Raw genomic sequence first — 16,507 nt, 5'->3', positions numbered from 1 at the left:
TGAATGAATTCCCTTGTTTATGGGGTTCTTTCTACCGAACGGCGGGTCATTCGGTAGTTTCCATACGAATTTCTGGAAGTATGGAGGTCTCAGCGGTGTTTGCCTAGTCAAGTGTCCGATTTTAGTTCCAGACACTCGACGGCAAAACACCGCTGTTCGGTAGTTTAAGATGGCCGCCGCCACGTGTTTGTTTCCCGAATGGCGGCCACCCAGAGGACAAAGAATACATTACACTGATTGCCAATTACCCGTTTGCAACATTGTTGCAAACTGTAATTGGAGGCACACTTATTCCTGGGTGGTCTGGTTGTTCGGTAGTTTCACTCAATATAATAAATGGAGTGATTCTACCGAACAATCAGTTGAATGCTGCATACATATCCCAGGTTAAACTTAATACACATATAATATTACAAGCAGTACACTAGAGTATGTATCACAGTCTTAAAGGGACAGTAGTCCCAAAAGTCCCAATATGTCCATAGATGCTGTTAAAAGGGCCAGTAGCAGCAATATACAGTACAATATGCCCCAAATAACCCAGGGGCCATAGTCAGCAGGTAGGAGGCTAGCAAACAGGCTTCTCCAGGGCCCAGTGGCGAGGTTGGTTTCGCCACAGATACCCACATAACCAGAGAGGATCTCCAGACAATACTGGACTTTATTTCTAAAAAGTTAATAGGGTGCTTTGATAGAGTCCTTAGAGATTTAAAGAAAGCATCCAGAACATCACATGTAGAGGCAAAAATGGATGATTTTGCAGAGGATAATAATAGTCTAGCTGAGAAGGTGCAACAAATGGAAGGGATGATAGAACACTATTAATCAAAACTAATGGATCTGGAGGACAGAGTCTGCAGAAGTAACCTACACATTAAGAGAGTCCTAGAAAGCATCCAACAAGCTTCACTACAAGAGTACATGAGAAGCATGTTTATAGTCATGGCATCAGATGTACCCCCAGGCATGTTTTTATTAGGCAGGATACAGAGAGTGCCTAAACAGAGACACTTGGCTGACAGCATATCCAGAGACATCTTGTTATGTTTGCACTACTACCATGTAAAGAAGAAGAGTCTACGATTGAGCAGATCATCCACCACACTGTCCAACGAATACAAACATTAAACGTTTTGCAGATCTTTCCTCTGCTACACTAAGGAAATGGAAAGCTTTTCATCCAGTTACAGAGTGTGACGGAGCTTCCGTACTTCAACTGAGTACCTCTGCAAGGTCTGCTTCCTAGCCGCAATCAGGGACACTGGAACACCAAAGCTTAAATGGGGTCGCTGAGAACTTATTTCACCATGGACCAGGCTGCATCTCTCTTCTTCCAGACAGCTATCCCCTCTTTCTCTGCCTTTTTTTTTGTTCCTCTCCCAGGCAGACATCCTTATCTGTGCCTAGATTGTAATTAGCTACTGCCTTTACAAAGGCACGTGTGGCTTGTCCCAGGCTACAAGGAGCAAACAGCCAGCCAACAGCCCTAAATACTCTGTTACTGGGATGCCTGAATAAATCAAGCAGGACACACAGCTCCAAAAGGAACTAACATACCCAACTTTAATTTTACAATTACATTACGCACTAGGGATGTGCATGGGGAAAATTTTCGGTTTGGTTCGGCATTCCGAAATTCGGGGCTTCGGCAATTCGGAACTTTGGAACTTCGGTACTTCGGTTCGGAACTTCGGCACTTTGACACTTTGGAACTTCAGCACTTCGGCATTTCGACACTTCGGAACTTCGGCAACTTTGGCAACTTTGGCAACTTCAGAACTTTGGCACTTTGGAATTTCGGAACTTTGGCATTTCGGAATATCGGGACCTCAGCACTTCGGGACTTCTCTTGCAGCCGCTTAGTAGATATAGCTTGGAGGAAAGACGAGACGGGGGGATATGATAGAAACATTTAAATACGTAAAGGGAATCTACACAGTAAAGGAGGAGACTATATTTACAAGAAGAAAAACTACCACAACAAGATAACATAGTCTTAAATTAGAGGGACAAAGGTTTAAAAATAATATCAGGAAATATTACTTTACTGAGAGGGTAGTGGATGCATGGAATAGCCTTCCAGCTGAAGTGGTAGAGGTTAACACAGTAAAGGAGTTTAAGCATGTGTGGGGTAGGCATAAGGCTATCCTAACTATAAGATAAGGCCAGGGACTAATGAAAGTATTTAGAAAATTGGGCAGACTAGATGGGCCGAATGGTTCTTATCTGCCGTCACATTCTATGTTTCTATGTTTCTATGTAACTCCCTAATTCCCACGGTATTAGGGAGTTATCTACCAAAAGGCTGAAAGACCTAAATTGGTCTTTCAGGCAAATTTATTAAAGGGCTGCTCATTGCTAAAAAAAAAAAAAAAGGGCCCCCCTCCTGAGCCCCCACCAGTGCTGCACAAGTGGTGGCTTTTAAACAGGGGGGACCTATTGCCCCCCCGGCCGCCACCCCTGAGCGGCGGGTGGGGGCCCTATATCAGAAAAACGGGGGGAGGGCCTATTGTCCTCCCCCCTGGCCCCAGCCCCTGAGCGGCGGGTGGGGGCCCTAAAGTAAAAAAGGGGGGACCTATTATCCTCCCCCCCAGCCCCCACCCCTGAGTGGTGGGTGGGGGCCCTAAATCACTTCAAGGGGGGGACCTATTGTCCTCCACCCTGGCCCCCACCCCCAGAGCAGTGGGTGGGTGCCTTAAATTAGAATAAATGGGGGAACACATTGTCCTCCCCCTCCAGGCCCCCACCCCTGAGCGGCGGGTGGGGGCCCTAAAGTAAAATAATGGGGGGACCTATTGTCCTCCCCCCAGCCCCCAACCCTGAGTGGTGGGTGGGGGCCCTAAATTAAAAAAAAAGGGGGGACCTATTGTCCTGCCCCATGGCCCTCCCCCCTGAGCAGTGGGTGGGGGCCCTAAATAACATTTTTACCCCCCCAAGTGACTAGGGGTCCCCAAACCCCTAGTCACCCCCCTCCCCAAAGAATATAACCCCTACCTACCCCCCTCATCCTAAAAATAATGAGGGGGGAACCTTATCTAAATACCTGTAAAAAAAAAACCCAACAAACTTACCATTTGATGTCTTCTTTCTTCTAAACTCTTATTTTTTCAGCCCCAAAAAAGGCCAAATAAAAATCCATAATAACCGACGCACACAAAAAAAAAAGCGCTAAAAAAAATCCATCTTTACCCATGGAGGACTCCATGCAGACTGAGCTCTGCAGGGCGGGGCAAGGCTTATAAAGCCTTGCCCCGCCCTGCAATTAGGCTCAGTGCACTCTGATTGGTGGGTTTAAGCCATCCAATCGGAGTGCTCTGACAGGTAAATGAACAGACTGAGACTGTTGGCTTGAAATCCACCAATCAGAGTGCTCTGTGTCAAATTACACAGCGTGGGAAAATTCCAAAGAACTTTCCCACTCTGTGTAAAATGACACAGAGCACTCTGATTGGTTAGCGTGAAATCCAGCCAATCAGAGTGCTCTGTGTCATTTTACACAGCATGGGAAAGTTCTTTGGAATTTTCCCACGCTGTGTAATTTGACTCATAACACTCATTGGTTACTTAATCCACCAATCAGAGTGTTATGAGTCAAGGGGTGGGGGCCCAAAATTAGAATAGGGGGGACCTATTGTCCTCCTCCCTGGCCCCCACCCCTGAGCGGTGGGTGGGGGCCCTAAATAAAAATATACCCCCTTGCTGACTAGGTGTCCCCAAACCCCTAGTCACCCCCTCCCCAAAAAAATATTTAGCCCCTACCTACCCCCCTCACCCTAAAAATAGTGAGGGGGAACCAATAAATAGGTACCTGAAAAAAAACTTACCATTTGATATCTTCTTTTTTCTAACATCTTCTTTTTTCAGCCCCAAAAAAGGCCAAATAAAAATCCATAATAACCGACGCACTTTAAAAAACCAAAAAGCTGAGCGCAAAAAAAAAAAATCCATCTTCACCCCTGGAGGGCTCCGCGCAGGCTGAGCGCTGCAGGGCGGAGGAAGGCTTATAAAACCTTGCCCCACCCTACAATTAGGCTCAGAGAACTCTGATTGGATGGTTTAAGCTCACTCACTCACAGTAAGGTGGACAGCCCCAGAACACAAGGCATTTGTCTGGGAGTTGGGGGTGGCATTTTTTGACGCCCCCCCTGAAAGTGCCGCCCTAGGCAAATGGTTGTTTGTCTTGTGGTAAACACATCCCTGGGTACATTACCCACTCAGGGAAGATGCACACATGGGGTGGGTGACATAGGGTGACGAGGTGACGAGGTTTTGCCATGACATGGCAAGTGAGCTTACATTTAAAAGGCCATTGGAATGATACTAAAACACTTATAGTTATTTAAATGATTTGAGATAGTGTGCAAGTAATTTTTCTTTGTTTTCTATTGTATGTATTGGGGCTGATGTGTACTATAGTCAATGCTGCCACCCGGAGTAGTGGGAGTTTGAGCGTAGGGCTTTATCTTTTGATGTTTGCATTTACTTTTGCATTACACAACCATGTTACAGTGCTGCTGCCCACCCCATGTGTTCCCTGATAAGGGTTAATACGTCTGTAGAGGTGTTGAAACATACCCCTATCTGTCTCATTAGAGATTTTACCTTTTGACTGAATACAGCAAGGTGAACTGCTAGTGTAGGACTCACCTTAGAGGTTTTGCCTTGACATGGCAGGTGAGCTTGAATTTGAATGGTCATTAGAGTGATACTAAAAATCCCCAGGAAATAACTTTTTCTTTGGTTGTTATTGTATGTATTGGGTCTAATGTTGCATACATAAGGTGCATGTCTCATATTGCTAATGACGTGGCTCTTGCTATTGCCACATGGCATCCTCAGATGTATTCATACGTACATTTTGAAATCATTGGCTTCACCCGGGAGAAGCCAGACCTTTATAAACCACTAACACACATCTGGTCCTTTCCATGATGTTACCTTTATTACAGAGTTTGCTTTAATTTCCTTTCCTCTTGTGACTTGGCTTAATCTCCATTTACCTCATCTTTGGTTTTCCTGACCCACGTTTGTTCTGATTATTACTAGTCTGCTGTCCACACAGGTTCTTTATCCCAAATAACTAGGATTTTGATTTCTGGTTCCCTGACTTTATCTATTTTTCTTATTAAGATTAGTTACAAAGCCATTTGCTATTAAGTTTCTGTTTTGTAGGAGGTTCCTATTTTGCTGTTAAGCCCATTACTTTAACTGCTATCTGTAACACCTATTTGGCTGTGAGACTTTCACTAATGGCCTTAACTTCAAGGTAACATTCCACCTCCTCATTTGGAAGGCCTTCTGAACACCATTAATTGTGCTCACAAACAACTAAAAATATTACCTTGATTTTATTTTATGTTTATTGCTCATACTGCATGGCCAAGGAAGAGAATGGGGGATTACTACAGAAGATACAGTCCTGAGTGTTTTGCTAAAGGATTCTTTATGGCAAATCTTTTATATTTATTAATATGGGATTTCTAGTAAATTAAGCATATATTTTTTAATTATATAATATATCACATTTATAATAAACTACAATTATAAACATGATTTTAATGTTTTTTTTTGAAAAGAGAGAAATTTGCTCCCAAGAAACTTGGCAGAAGGCAAAGGAAATATAGTTAATATAGTTACATTGTATCAACTCTGCAATGTATTCCGCTAATGTCTAATGTAAAGCCTAACAGACACTTATATTTTTCATTTGACTTTTATGTGTGACATTCATGCCCCCAGCCCCTCCATGTGTATCATTCACGCCCCACAGGGTGAGTGTAGATTAAATTAATAACTTCATAAAGTATAACTTGAATAGACCTTGAAAAAATTGCTATTACATTTAGATCAATTTAATTGTATAGGATAGCTTTTTTATTTTCTAAAAATAGTATTTCTATTCCATTTTTTAATCTTAGGGGTCTTTTTTAATTTAATTTTTTTTTTTTAAAGATCATTTTGCAATGTCCCCTCCTCTGAAAGTTTTTCTTGAAGCGGTTGTAAAGCTATGAAGATGTTCTGAAATCTATGCTGTCAATGAGCTCTTGGTTATCCTACAGAATACAGAATCCTAAGTATTTATGGCAAATATAATTAGATGACTCTTCAAAAATTTCAATATTTAAAATGCCATTTTTTTATAGCAATCTGAAATGACTGAAATGACTGCCTTATATTATATATGCATTATATTACTAATTTTTAAAAAAAATTACCTTTTACGATTCCAAAGGTACGCATTTTAGATAGACTGACTGTAGCTTCCCAAAGATCTTTACCAGCCAGAGGCTCCACAAAACAGGAGTCATTCTCTATGGTCTATGTTGTCTAATCTCATTCTATAAACCCCTATCTAGGAGGCATGTATGAGATAGACACTTTGTGTGTGAGAAGATCCACTCGTATTGTAGCTACCATTAGTTTGTACACATCACTGCTCATGGTTGTTCAAACCAGTCTGTGTACATTGATTGAAAGATCTAACAACCACATATTGACTCTGGGGAAGAATAAGATCACTCCATATTATGTATGTTGGCATGTCACAAATAGCTTGTCCATAATTGATACCTACAAAATCAATGCAGCTACAAGCAGGGTCACAAAACAATAAAGGATATTCGTCCGAGACAAACCCCTTAATGGTAATAAACAAATGTTCCCTATCAGAGTGTATTCATTTTATAAAGTAGGAGACAAAGTAACTAAATGTTGTGGGTGAGAAACCTGAAATCAGCTTAGAAATAACACAAGTATCAATGTCTAATGAAGACTTTCTTTGTCTCATGCCAATTAGAATATTGCTATAATGTATCTTTATTGCTTAACGCTTGCTACTTCATTTAAAAAAAAAAAAAAACTAACAGGACTTGCTTTTTACATCTCTTAGTACTTGTAGTGGCTAACAGCAAAATCTAATAATTAAAAAAAACCTCTTTTATAAGCTGACTGTGGCTAGTATGATAAGAAAGAGGTCATATGGGCTAGATCTCATATATAGTGAAATCCATTTTTTCCAAACTCAATCATAAGTCTTAAAGGAACACTGTAGGGTCAGTAACACAAACATGTATTCCTGACCCTATAGTATTAAATAAACCATCAAGCCCCCCCCCCCAGCCTCCCATTAGCCCCTAAATATAGTAAAATCTTACCTTTATTCCAATCTGCTGCTGCTGGCTCTGCCCTTTATTGGAATTTTATTTCATTTTTATATTGGCTCTCTGGACATCAGTATATCCATAGGTGGGGATTATTCCACCCAAGCCTGATTATACCAGAGCAAGTCCATGCTCTGGGTATTGTAAGCAGGATATTTCCTTTAATATTTCCAATTTTACCTGCTATATTATATTGTACCATTGGAGTTCTCTCTGTTTATATCTCCCTATATATATATATATATATATATATATATCTCCCTATATATATATATATATATATATATATATATATATATATATATATATATATATATATATATATATATATATATATATATATATATATATATATATATATATATACTCCTACCTGGACCAAAACTCCTGGATCTTACCATTGTAACCCTAGACGGAGATTATACCATCTACACCTACATAATTAGAACTGTATTGGCTCTAGAAAGTGTGAGTGTTCCTTTGACATTGCTACCATTACCTTCATATATTATCTAAATGTATTGCACTTTTATGTTTTTTTGTTCTTTTTATTAAGACATATTGTACTGAATTTTCTTCCATTAACTGTATGTAATTATATACTTTCTTCATTACCTTTTGTATAACTGCAGCGCCGTCCACCACTGTTTTTCTCTGTTTGTTTTTCACAAGGTTGTGGGGATTCCTTGTAGGTGGATTGCTGCTCATTTACAGATAGAGTGCCACACACATACCTTTGTTCCTCTCTGCAATGTAAACACTGCCTTTTCTCTGGTGCGTTCCTGGGGCTTAAGCCTAAATATAATTAATAATTTGGTAATCTCTTCCTAAAGCCCCAACTGTGGCCTCTGCCCAATTCCTTCACTTAGCATGCCACTTGGCACACTCACAGTTACCTACAGACACATGGATACACCTACACATGTGCACACTCGGGCACAGACAGATACACAGACAGATACATACAGGCATAGAAAGTCACAGGCATAAACAGTCAGTGCAGGGATGTAGTGTGTGTAGTGGATGCTGTGTATTTGTGTATGGGATGTAGTGTGTTTTTTTTATGGTGATACAGTGTTTGAGCTGGGGAGGCAATGTGTGTGTGGACAACCTGTAGGCTCAAACGAAACCCCCCCCCCCAAAAAAACACAATGTATGCGTTGTCTAATTTGTGAACATACTGTATATAAAAATTATAAAATTTCAGGAAAAATTATTGTCTCATCAATACATTCATAAAATCCACTAAAAAGTGATCTTTATTTATTAAAACTACTTTAAAACATGACTCACAATAGACAGAGTGAGATTAGAGATAATATTTTTGTGTATAAATTGTGTAACAATGTTGTGCACTTTTCTGTTTGTAATTTTGCTTTTGGTTATTAATGATGTGCTCTCCTGCTGAGGTTGGAAAGAAGAGAATTGTTGTAAGCAACCCTTGGCATTATTTTAAAATACCTTATAATCTCTTCATTTTAATAGCATGCAAGGTTTAAGCATGCCTAGTCCTTTTTTCTCAAACACTTAAAAACACTTCTGAAGATGAAGTGTGTCTTGTAGCGCTGGTGAGAAGATACATTTCTTGCAGAAAGTTGAAGTGTTCAGTAGCTCAGCTAAGTGGATATGACATCAAATGTTCGGATGAAGGATCACTGAAACAATATCTATTAAATTCCATTTTTTTTTATTTCGTCTCTTGACATTTTAATATAAAAGTACATTTTTGCTGCTTTCCTTTGATTGCTGTGCTCCTGTATGCCTTTTGAAGAGCATATTTTTCCTTTTCTACCTAGACAGTGCAAAGGCATGAAAATGAAATTATCTATCATTTTTCCGTTATTGGGCATTTTGGATTGATTATGTGATCTTAAAACTTTGTAATAAAGGATGGTGCACATTCTCTCGCGCCCTGGCATTGCTTCTGCTTTATATTGTTGTTTTGCTGGTGAGGCAATACTCTTTATGATTTATTCGGTGATAATAAGGTCTAAAGCTATAACTGCTAAAGAAAATGTTAAAAGCCAGGACTTTGGGGATCAAACCTGTAATTTTCTTTATATATCATATTCTTAAGTGCCAAAAAAAACCTCAAGTTTATAACTTTTAGGGATATCTGCTAAGCTGTTAGGGATTATGTTCGCTGTGCTTGTTTTATAGGGAAACAATAATATTGAGGGGTTCGGGAGGCATCATAATAAACCTTGTTCACAGTAGATATGACAGTGTTCTGTGAAGAACTGCTGATGGGAACATGAACCCTTATAAAGAAAAATCTGGGATTCTTTACTGGCTCAAGGGCTGTCCGGGTTATTAATTAAAGTAATAATTCAAAGTAAATTGAAAGATAGAGAGTTACGCAGGCAGAGCGTGTCAGGTTGCTCGTGAGATTGGGGGGTAACCCCTGTAATCAGGAATGTTACTGATTTTTTATATATGATACATCATTCATCTCTTCCTGCTGCGTAGAAACAAACAGTGTCCCACCGTTAGATGTCTCATTACAGAAGCATTCAGCTTTGTATCCCACTGAATCCTATAACTGATCTCAGTAGTAGGCAGACACTCATTTGATAATGCTACAAGAGCCAATAGGAAACCATATATCAAAATCAATGTTTACCTAATTGTGATAAACGAAGATACAAAGTATCGAGATGCCTCTCTGCTTGTGGTGTTTTTGTGCTGTACTCTGTAAATCACTGATCTAAAAAAAACAACCAAATAAATACTTTTACTCATTTACTACTAGAAGGTTAATTAAAACAGCAGAACGCTCTAGAAGGGGTCATAGGTAAAAATAAAAGAGGCATCAAACAGATGTGACTATGAGCTATCAAGAGCCATGTTAGTGCATCTAGTCACATGCTCTCAAAATTAAAATGTTATGAGTACAGTCAGAATTTTATGCCATTACTTATTTTTTAAAAAAATACAAAGTTAAAATAGCAAACAAATCTAAATTGCAACAGAACACCCAAAAGTTGAAGTCCGTCAACTAACAGAGCAAATAAAAATGTTCTGATGACTTCCATTAGTTATTTTTGTTATTATACCTCAGCCTCGGATCTTGAAAACCCACTGATTATTTGTAATGCCTTAAAGTGATCATAAGGAATGGTGTGTTCAGTAATCCGTATGTAGTATACTTTATAGCTATCTGTCTAGATTTCAGAACGCTGCACCAACTTCATTTTCTTTCCCAGTTGACAAATAGCTCCCTAAGGAAATTTAAACCTGAGAGTAGATTTTGTTTTTATGTGAAATATATCATAGTGGGGCTTCTATCTTCTTAAATTTCATGAGTAGATTTAATTTGTATCCGATTGATGCCAGTGCTTGTAACACATATTTTGTGTACACAATAATAACATAATTATACATTGCAACATGCAGTATATTTTAATTATAATGATTATTGACAATTATCTTTAAAGCAGTAACATAGTGTATAATACACGGTGGGGAATTAAGGCATTCTTACAAAAAAGAAGTGACACAGAAAGCGAACTTATTCTATAAATAACGGCTCTAGTTGCTGCAATTTTATATAAAAAGTAGTGTTCATATATATATAACTGGGGTCACTATAGGATCAAGTGAATACTTTGGATAATTAAAATAATTGATAACAAAATGGAAAAATAGTATGGAAAGGAAACATTTTTGGGGTTCTAGTGAATGGAAAAGGAGAAAAGAGTAAACTATTTGGAAAATATCTTCAGGTTTATTCACTAAATTCTGAGTTTTAGTGAATTAAACTCAAATGTCAAAATTGAGGCTAACATAGTTGACTTGTACAAATTAGCTATAGTAACAGCTTGGTTATATTATCCTCACTTTTGCAGTGCAAAATGTGAATAACCCTGTCACCCTTTTTGTATTTTTTTTTTTTAATAAAACACATTTTATCAAATAGCTAATTTTTGATAACAAAAAACAAAAAAGCAACAACTCATTTAATGAATATCTTTTGCTATTCCTGAATATTAGATTTTTAGCTATTAGTAGTATTGCTGCTATCTCAGAATATGTATAGCTGTATATTTGTAGAGGACTGTAGATAATGATGCTAATAAGTAAACAAGTTAGAATACACAAACAAAACAACCTCAATCGGTGCAAGACCTGGTTTTAAATAGATGAGACAATGCTTCTTTTACTTTGGTTAAACTTACAAGCATGGGCATCTGCAGGGAGGGGGGCGCAAGGGAGGGCACTTGCACCCCCTGAATTTTCCAGCTTGTGCCGGTATTTTTCTGTTGAGATTGCTAATACACTGCATTACCAGCGCAGGCCAGTAGGTGGCCTGGAGTGTGGAGAGAGGCAGGGATAGGAAGCTACATCTTATCCCTGCTTCTCTCTCCTGACTAAATCCACCGGGGAGCAGCACATGCATCCAGCAACTCCCAGACTGCAGAGACAGCCTACAGATCAGGTAAGTGAGGGATGGAGGGGGGGCAGCCTACAGATTAGGTAAGTGAGGCATGGGGGGAGGCAGCCTAAAGATAAGGTAAGTGAGGGATGGGGGGTAGCCTACAGATCAGGTAAGTGAGGGATCATAGGGGGGCAGCCTACAGATTAGGTAAGTGAGGCATGGGGGGCAGCCTACAGATTAAGTAAGTGAGGGATGAGGGGCAGCCTACAGACCAGGTAAGTGAGGCATGGGGGCAGCCTTCAGATTAAGTAAGTGAGGGATGAGGGATAGCCTAGAGATCAGGTAAGTGAGGCATGGGGGAAGACAGCCTACAGATCATGTAAGTAAGTGATGTGGGGGGGCAGACTACAGATCAGGCAAGTGAAGGATGGGGGGCAGCCTACAGATCAGGTAATTGAGGGATGGGGAGACAGCCTACAGATCAATGAAGTGAGGCATTGGGGGGCAGCCTACAGATCAATGAAGTGAGGCATTGGGGGGCAGCCTACAGATCAATGAAGTGAGGCATTGGGGGGCAGCCTACAGATCAATGAAGTGAGGCATTGGGGGGCAGCCTACAGATCAGGTAAGTGAGGCATGGAGGCACACTACAGATCAGGTAAGTGAGGGGTGGGGACAGCATACAGATCAGGTAAGTGATGCATGGGGCAGCCTACAGATCAGGTAAGTGAGGGATGGGGCAGCATACAGGAAGGGTCAGCATGGAGCAGGAAGGTAAAGTAGGAGAAGGAGCAGAAAGGAGAAGGAACAGAAATGAGCAGGAAGGGACATCAACGAGCAGAAATGGTCAGCAATGAGCTGGAAGGGACAGAATGAGCAGAAAGGCAAAGTAGGAGAAAGAGCAGAAAGAAACAGAAATGAGCCGAAAGGGGCAGCAAGGAGCAGGAAGGGGCAGGGAGGGTCTGCAAGGAGCAGAAAGGGGCTGCAAGCAGCAGGAAAGGGCAGCAATGAGCAGGAATGGGCAGGAAGGGTCTGCAATGAGCAGGGAGGGACATAACTGAGCAGGAAGGGGTAGCAAGGAGAAGGAAGGGCCTGCAAGGAGCAGAAAGAGTCAGCAAGGGGCAGGAAGGGACAGAAAGTGCACAAAAGTAAAGGAGGTGAAAAAATCATAAGGAGCACAAAGGTAATGTAGGAGAAGGAGCAGAAAGGTCCAGCAAGGTGCATAAAGGGGCAGCAAGGAGCTGGAAGAGGCAGCAAGGAGCTGGAAGGGACAGAAGGAGCACAAAGGTAAAGTAGGAGAAGGAGCAGAAAGGAACAGAAATGAGCAGGAAGGGTCAGCAAGGAGCAGGAAGGGTCAGCAATGAGCAGAAGGGGTCTGCAAGGAGCAGGAAGGGTCTGCAAGGAGCTGAAAGAGTCAGCAAGGAGCAGGAAAGGGCTGCAAGGAGCAGAAGGAGCAGGAAGGGACAGAAGGTAATGGTAAAGGAGCAGAACCAATCAAAAGGAGCACAAAGGTAAAGTAGGAGAAGGGTCAGAAAGGAGCTGGAAGGGGCAGAAGGAGTTCAAAGGTAAAGTAGGAGAAGGAGCAGAAAGGAATAGAAATGAGCAGGAAGGGGCAGCAAAGAGCAGGAAGGGTCAGCAAGGAGCCAAAAGGGTATGCAAGAAGCAGGAAGCAGCTGCAAGGAGCAGGAAGGTAAAGGAGTAGAAAGAATCAAAAGGTGCACAAAGGTAAAGTAGGAGAAGGAGCACAAAATAACAGCAAGGAGCAGGAAGGTAAAGTAGGAGAAGGAGCAGGAAGGAGAAGGAACAGGAATGAGCAGGAAGGGACAACAAGGAGCAGAAAGGGACAGCAAGAAGCTGGAAGGGTCTGCAACTAGAAGGAAGGGACAGAAGGAGCACAAAGGTAAACGAGCAGAAAGATCAGAAGGAGCATAAAGGTAAAGTAGGAGAAGGAGCAGAAAGGGCCAGCAAGGAGCAGGAAAGGGCAGCAAGGAGCAGGAAAGGGCAGCAAGGAGCACAAAGGCAGCAAGGAGCACAAAGGGGTAGGAGAAGGAGCAGAAAGGAACAGAAATGAGCAGGAAGGGTCAGAAAGGGGCAGGAAGTAACAGGAAGGGTCAGAGTGGAGTAGGAAGGTAAAGTAGGATAAGGAGCAGAAAGGAGAAGGAACAGAAATGAGTAGGAAGGGACATCAAGGAGCAGAAATGGTCAGCAATGAGCTAGAAGGGACAGAATGAGCAGAAAGGCAAAGTAGGAGAAGGAGCAGAAAGGAACAGAAATGAGCAGGAAGGGGCAGCAAGGAGCAGGAAGGGGCAGGGAGGGTCTGCAAGGATCAGGAAGAGACAGAAATGAGCAGGAAGGGGTAGCAAAGAAAATGAAGGGTCTGCAAGGAGCAGAAAGAGTCAGCAAGCAGCAGGAAGGGGCTGCAAGAAGCAGGAAGGGGCACAAGGACCAGGAAGGAGCGGAAAGGGTCTCCAAGGGACAGTTAGGGACAGAAGGTAAAGGAGCAGAACAAATCAGTAGAAGAAGGAGCTGGAAAGGGCAGAAGGAGTTCAAAGGTAAAGTAGGAGAAGGAGCAGAAAGGAATAGAAATGAGCAGAAAAAGGCAGCAAGAAGCAGGAAGGGGCAGCAAAGAGCAGGGAGGGTCAGCAAGGAGCCATAAGGGTCTGCAAGAAGCAGGAAGTGACAAAAGGTAATGGAGCAGAAAGAATTAGAAGGAACACAAAGGAAAAGTAGAAGAAGGAGCAATCAAAAGCAATAGAAATGAGCAAGAAGGGGCAGCAAAGAGCAGGAAGGGGCAGCAAAGAGCAGGAAGGGGTGGCAAGAAGCAGGAAGGGTCTGCAAGGAGAAGGAAGGGTCTGCAAGGAGCAGGAAGGGGCAGGAATGGACAGAAGGAGCATAAAGGTAAAGTAGAAGATGGAGCAGAAAGGGTCGGCAAGGAGCTGGGAAGGGCAGCAATGAGCTTGAAGGGGCAGAAGGAGCACAAAGGTAAAGTAGGAGAAGGAGCAGAAAGGGTCAGGAAAGAGAAAGGTGCAAAAGAAGCAGAAAGTAGCAGAAAGGTAATGGAGCAGAAGTAGCCAAGCAGGAGAAGACAGTGTCAGAAGTATAGAAGACTGTGTCAAATGAAGAAAAAAAAGGAGATTGGATCAAGAAGGACAAGTGAAGTGATTCCTCCATTTAATTTTGGACACCACATCATAATGCTTTGGTACCTGGGCCTGGCAGGGAAACTTTGGACCTCCTCATCTCCCCACTTAAAATAAAACTCAGTGTTAATGTGTCTTTTATTTACAGAGTGTCAGGAAGCACAGAATGCAGTGGGAAGGGGTGTCGCTGATTGACTAGAGCGGTCAGCTGGCACTCTAAGCAAATCAGTAGCTCCCTATTCAAAAAAAGTTAATTTTATATGAACCGGTCAGTGGCACCCATGCCTGTCATAAATCTGCACTTCCTGACACTCCGTTTCAGAAATCAAATACCACTGAGCGACCTGGAGATCTGGAGCTGGAGAAAGTCTTTTGAGTTAAACCTTTTGAGAGAGCAACCAGGGGCCTCCTGGCATCATAGCATTTTCATTTAGATGAAGTTGTTATGGTGACCGGAATGTTCCTTTAACTTGATTAAAGGAACGCTATAGTGTTAGGAATAAATCAATGTATTCCTGACACCATAGTTGTGAAAACGCTATTCACACTGGCTTTATGTGATAATGACTAATGACTATGCCTCTCCCCTTCATGACACTGTGAAAAAGGGGCCAAGCATGGATGTCATAATAATTATGCCCGCCCTTGGAAAAATTCACGCTTACAAAGAGAACCATTCTCAACTATCTAGTGTATTGTGCATCACTGTGGTTTAAGTTGTCTATCTTTATAAATACACAATAAGTATTTATAACCAGACCAGTTGGACACACAGGATTGAGGGCCCTGCTCAATGAGCTTATATGCTAGTGGGGTAAAGTGACACAAAAGGTAAGGGTACGGTAGACAAATAGGTTGCTAGGATAGTGTTCATTGAAGGGTTAGTGTTTTGATTTGATGACAGTTTCAGTAGAGGAATCAGGGTGCGTGGAGGGAAAGCTGTTAACAGTTTATTTATATAGTTACATAGTTACAGAGCTGAAAAGATAATTGCATCCATCAAGTTCAGCCTTCCTCACATATGTTTTTGCTGTTGATCCAAAAGAAGGCAAAAAGCCTAGTCTGAAGCGCTTTAAATTTTGCAACAAACTAGGACAAAATTCCTTCTTGACCCCAAAATAGCAGTCAGATGTCTCTTTGGATCAAGCAGCTGTTACCCCACTAATTAGAAATTGATATGCTTTCCTAAAGAAGTAAGTTTTCAAAGATTTTTTTGAAGGAGTGGAGATTGGATGGAAGTCTAACAGAGAGGGGAAGGGCATTCCATAGGAACGGTACAGCCCATCAGAGGTAGGAGTACGAACAGAGACGCAAGTATCCGGCAGAGTAATGGGGCCTATCAGGAAGTATTACTTTACTGAGAGGGTAGTGGATGCATGGAATAGCCTTCCAGCTGAAGTGGTAGAGGTTAACACAGTAAAGGAGTTTAAGCATGCGTGGGATACGCATAATGTTATCCTAACTATAAGTTAAGGCCAGGGACTAATGAAAGTATTTAGAAAATTGGGCAGACTAGATGGGCAAAATGGTTCTTATCTGCCGTCACATTCTATGTTTCTAGACGGGACATATTTGTGTATTAGTGAGGATAAGTAGGTTGAAGCAGCATTGTGTAGAGATTTGTACGCAAGTATCAGGATCTTAAATTAAGTCCTATATGTTACGGGAAGCCAACGTAGGGACTGACAAAAGGGGGAGGCATGGGAGGTGCGGGCAGGAGGATGAGCCTCGCCGCCGCATTCATTATAGACTGTAACGGGGCAAGTTGGAAACACGTAAGACCACTGTGAATCAGATTACAGTAGACAAGGCGAGAGAGGACAGTGGCA

Source organism: Pelobates fuscus, chromosome 2 (genome assembly GCF_036172605.1).
Source record: "Pelobates fuscus isolate aPelFus1 chromosome 2, aPelFus1.pri, whole genome shotgun sequence".
NCBI lineage: Eukaryota > Metazoa > Chordata > Amphibia > Anura > Pelobatidae > Pelobates > Pelobates fuscus.
Note: the sequence above shows the minus strand (reverse complement) of the source record.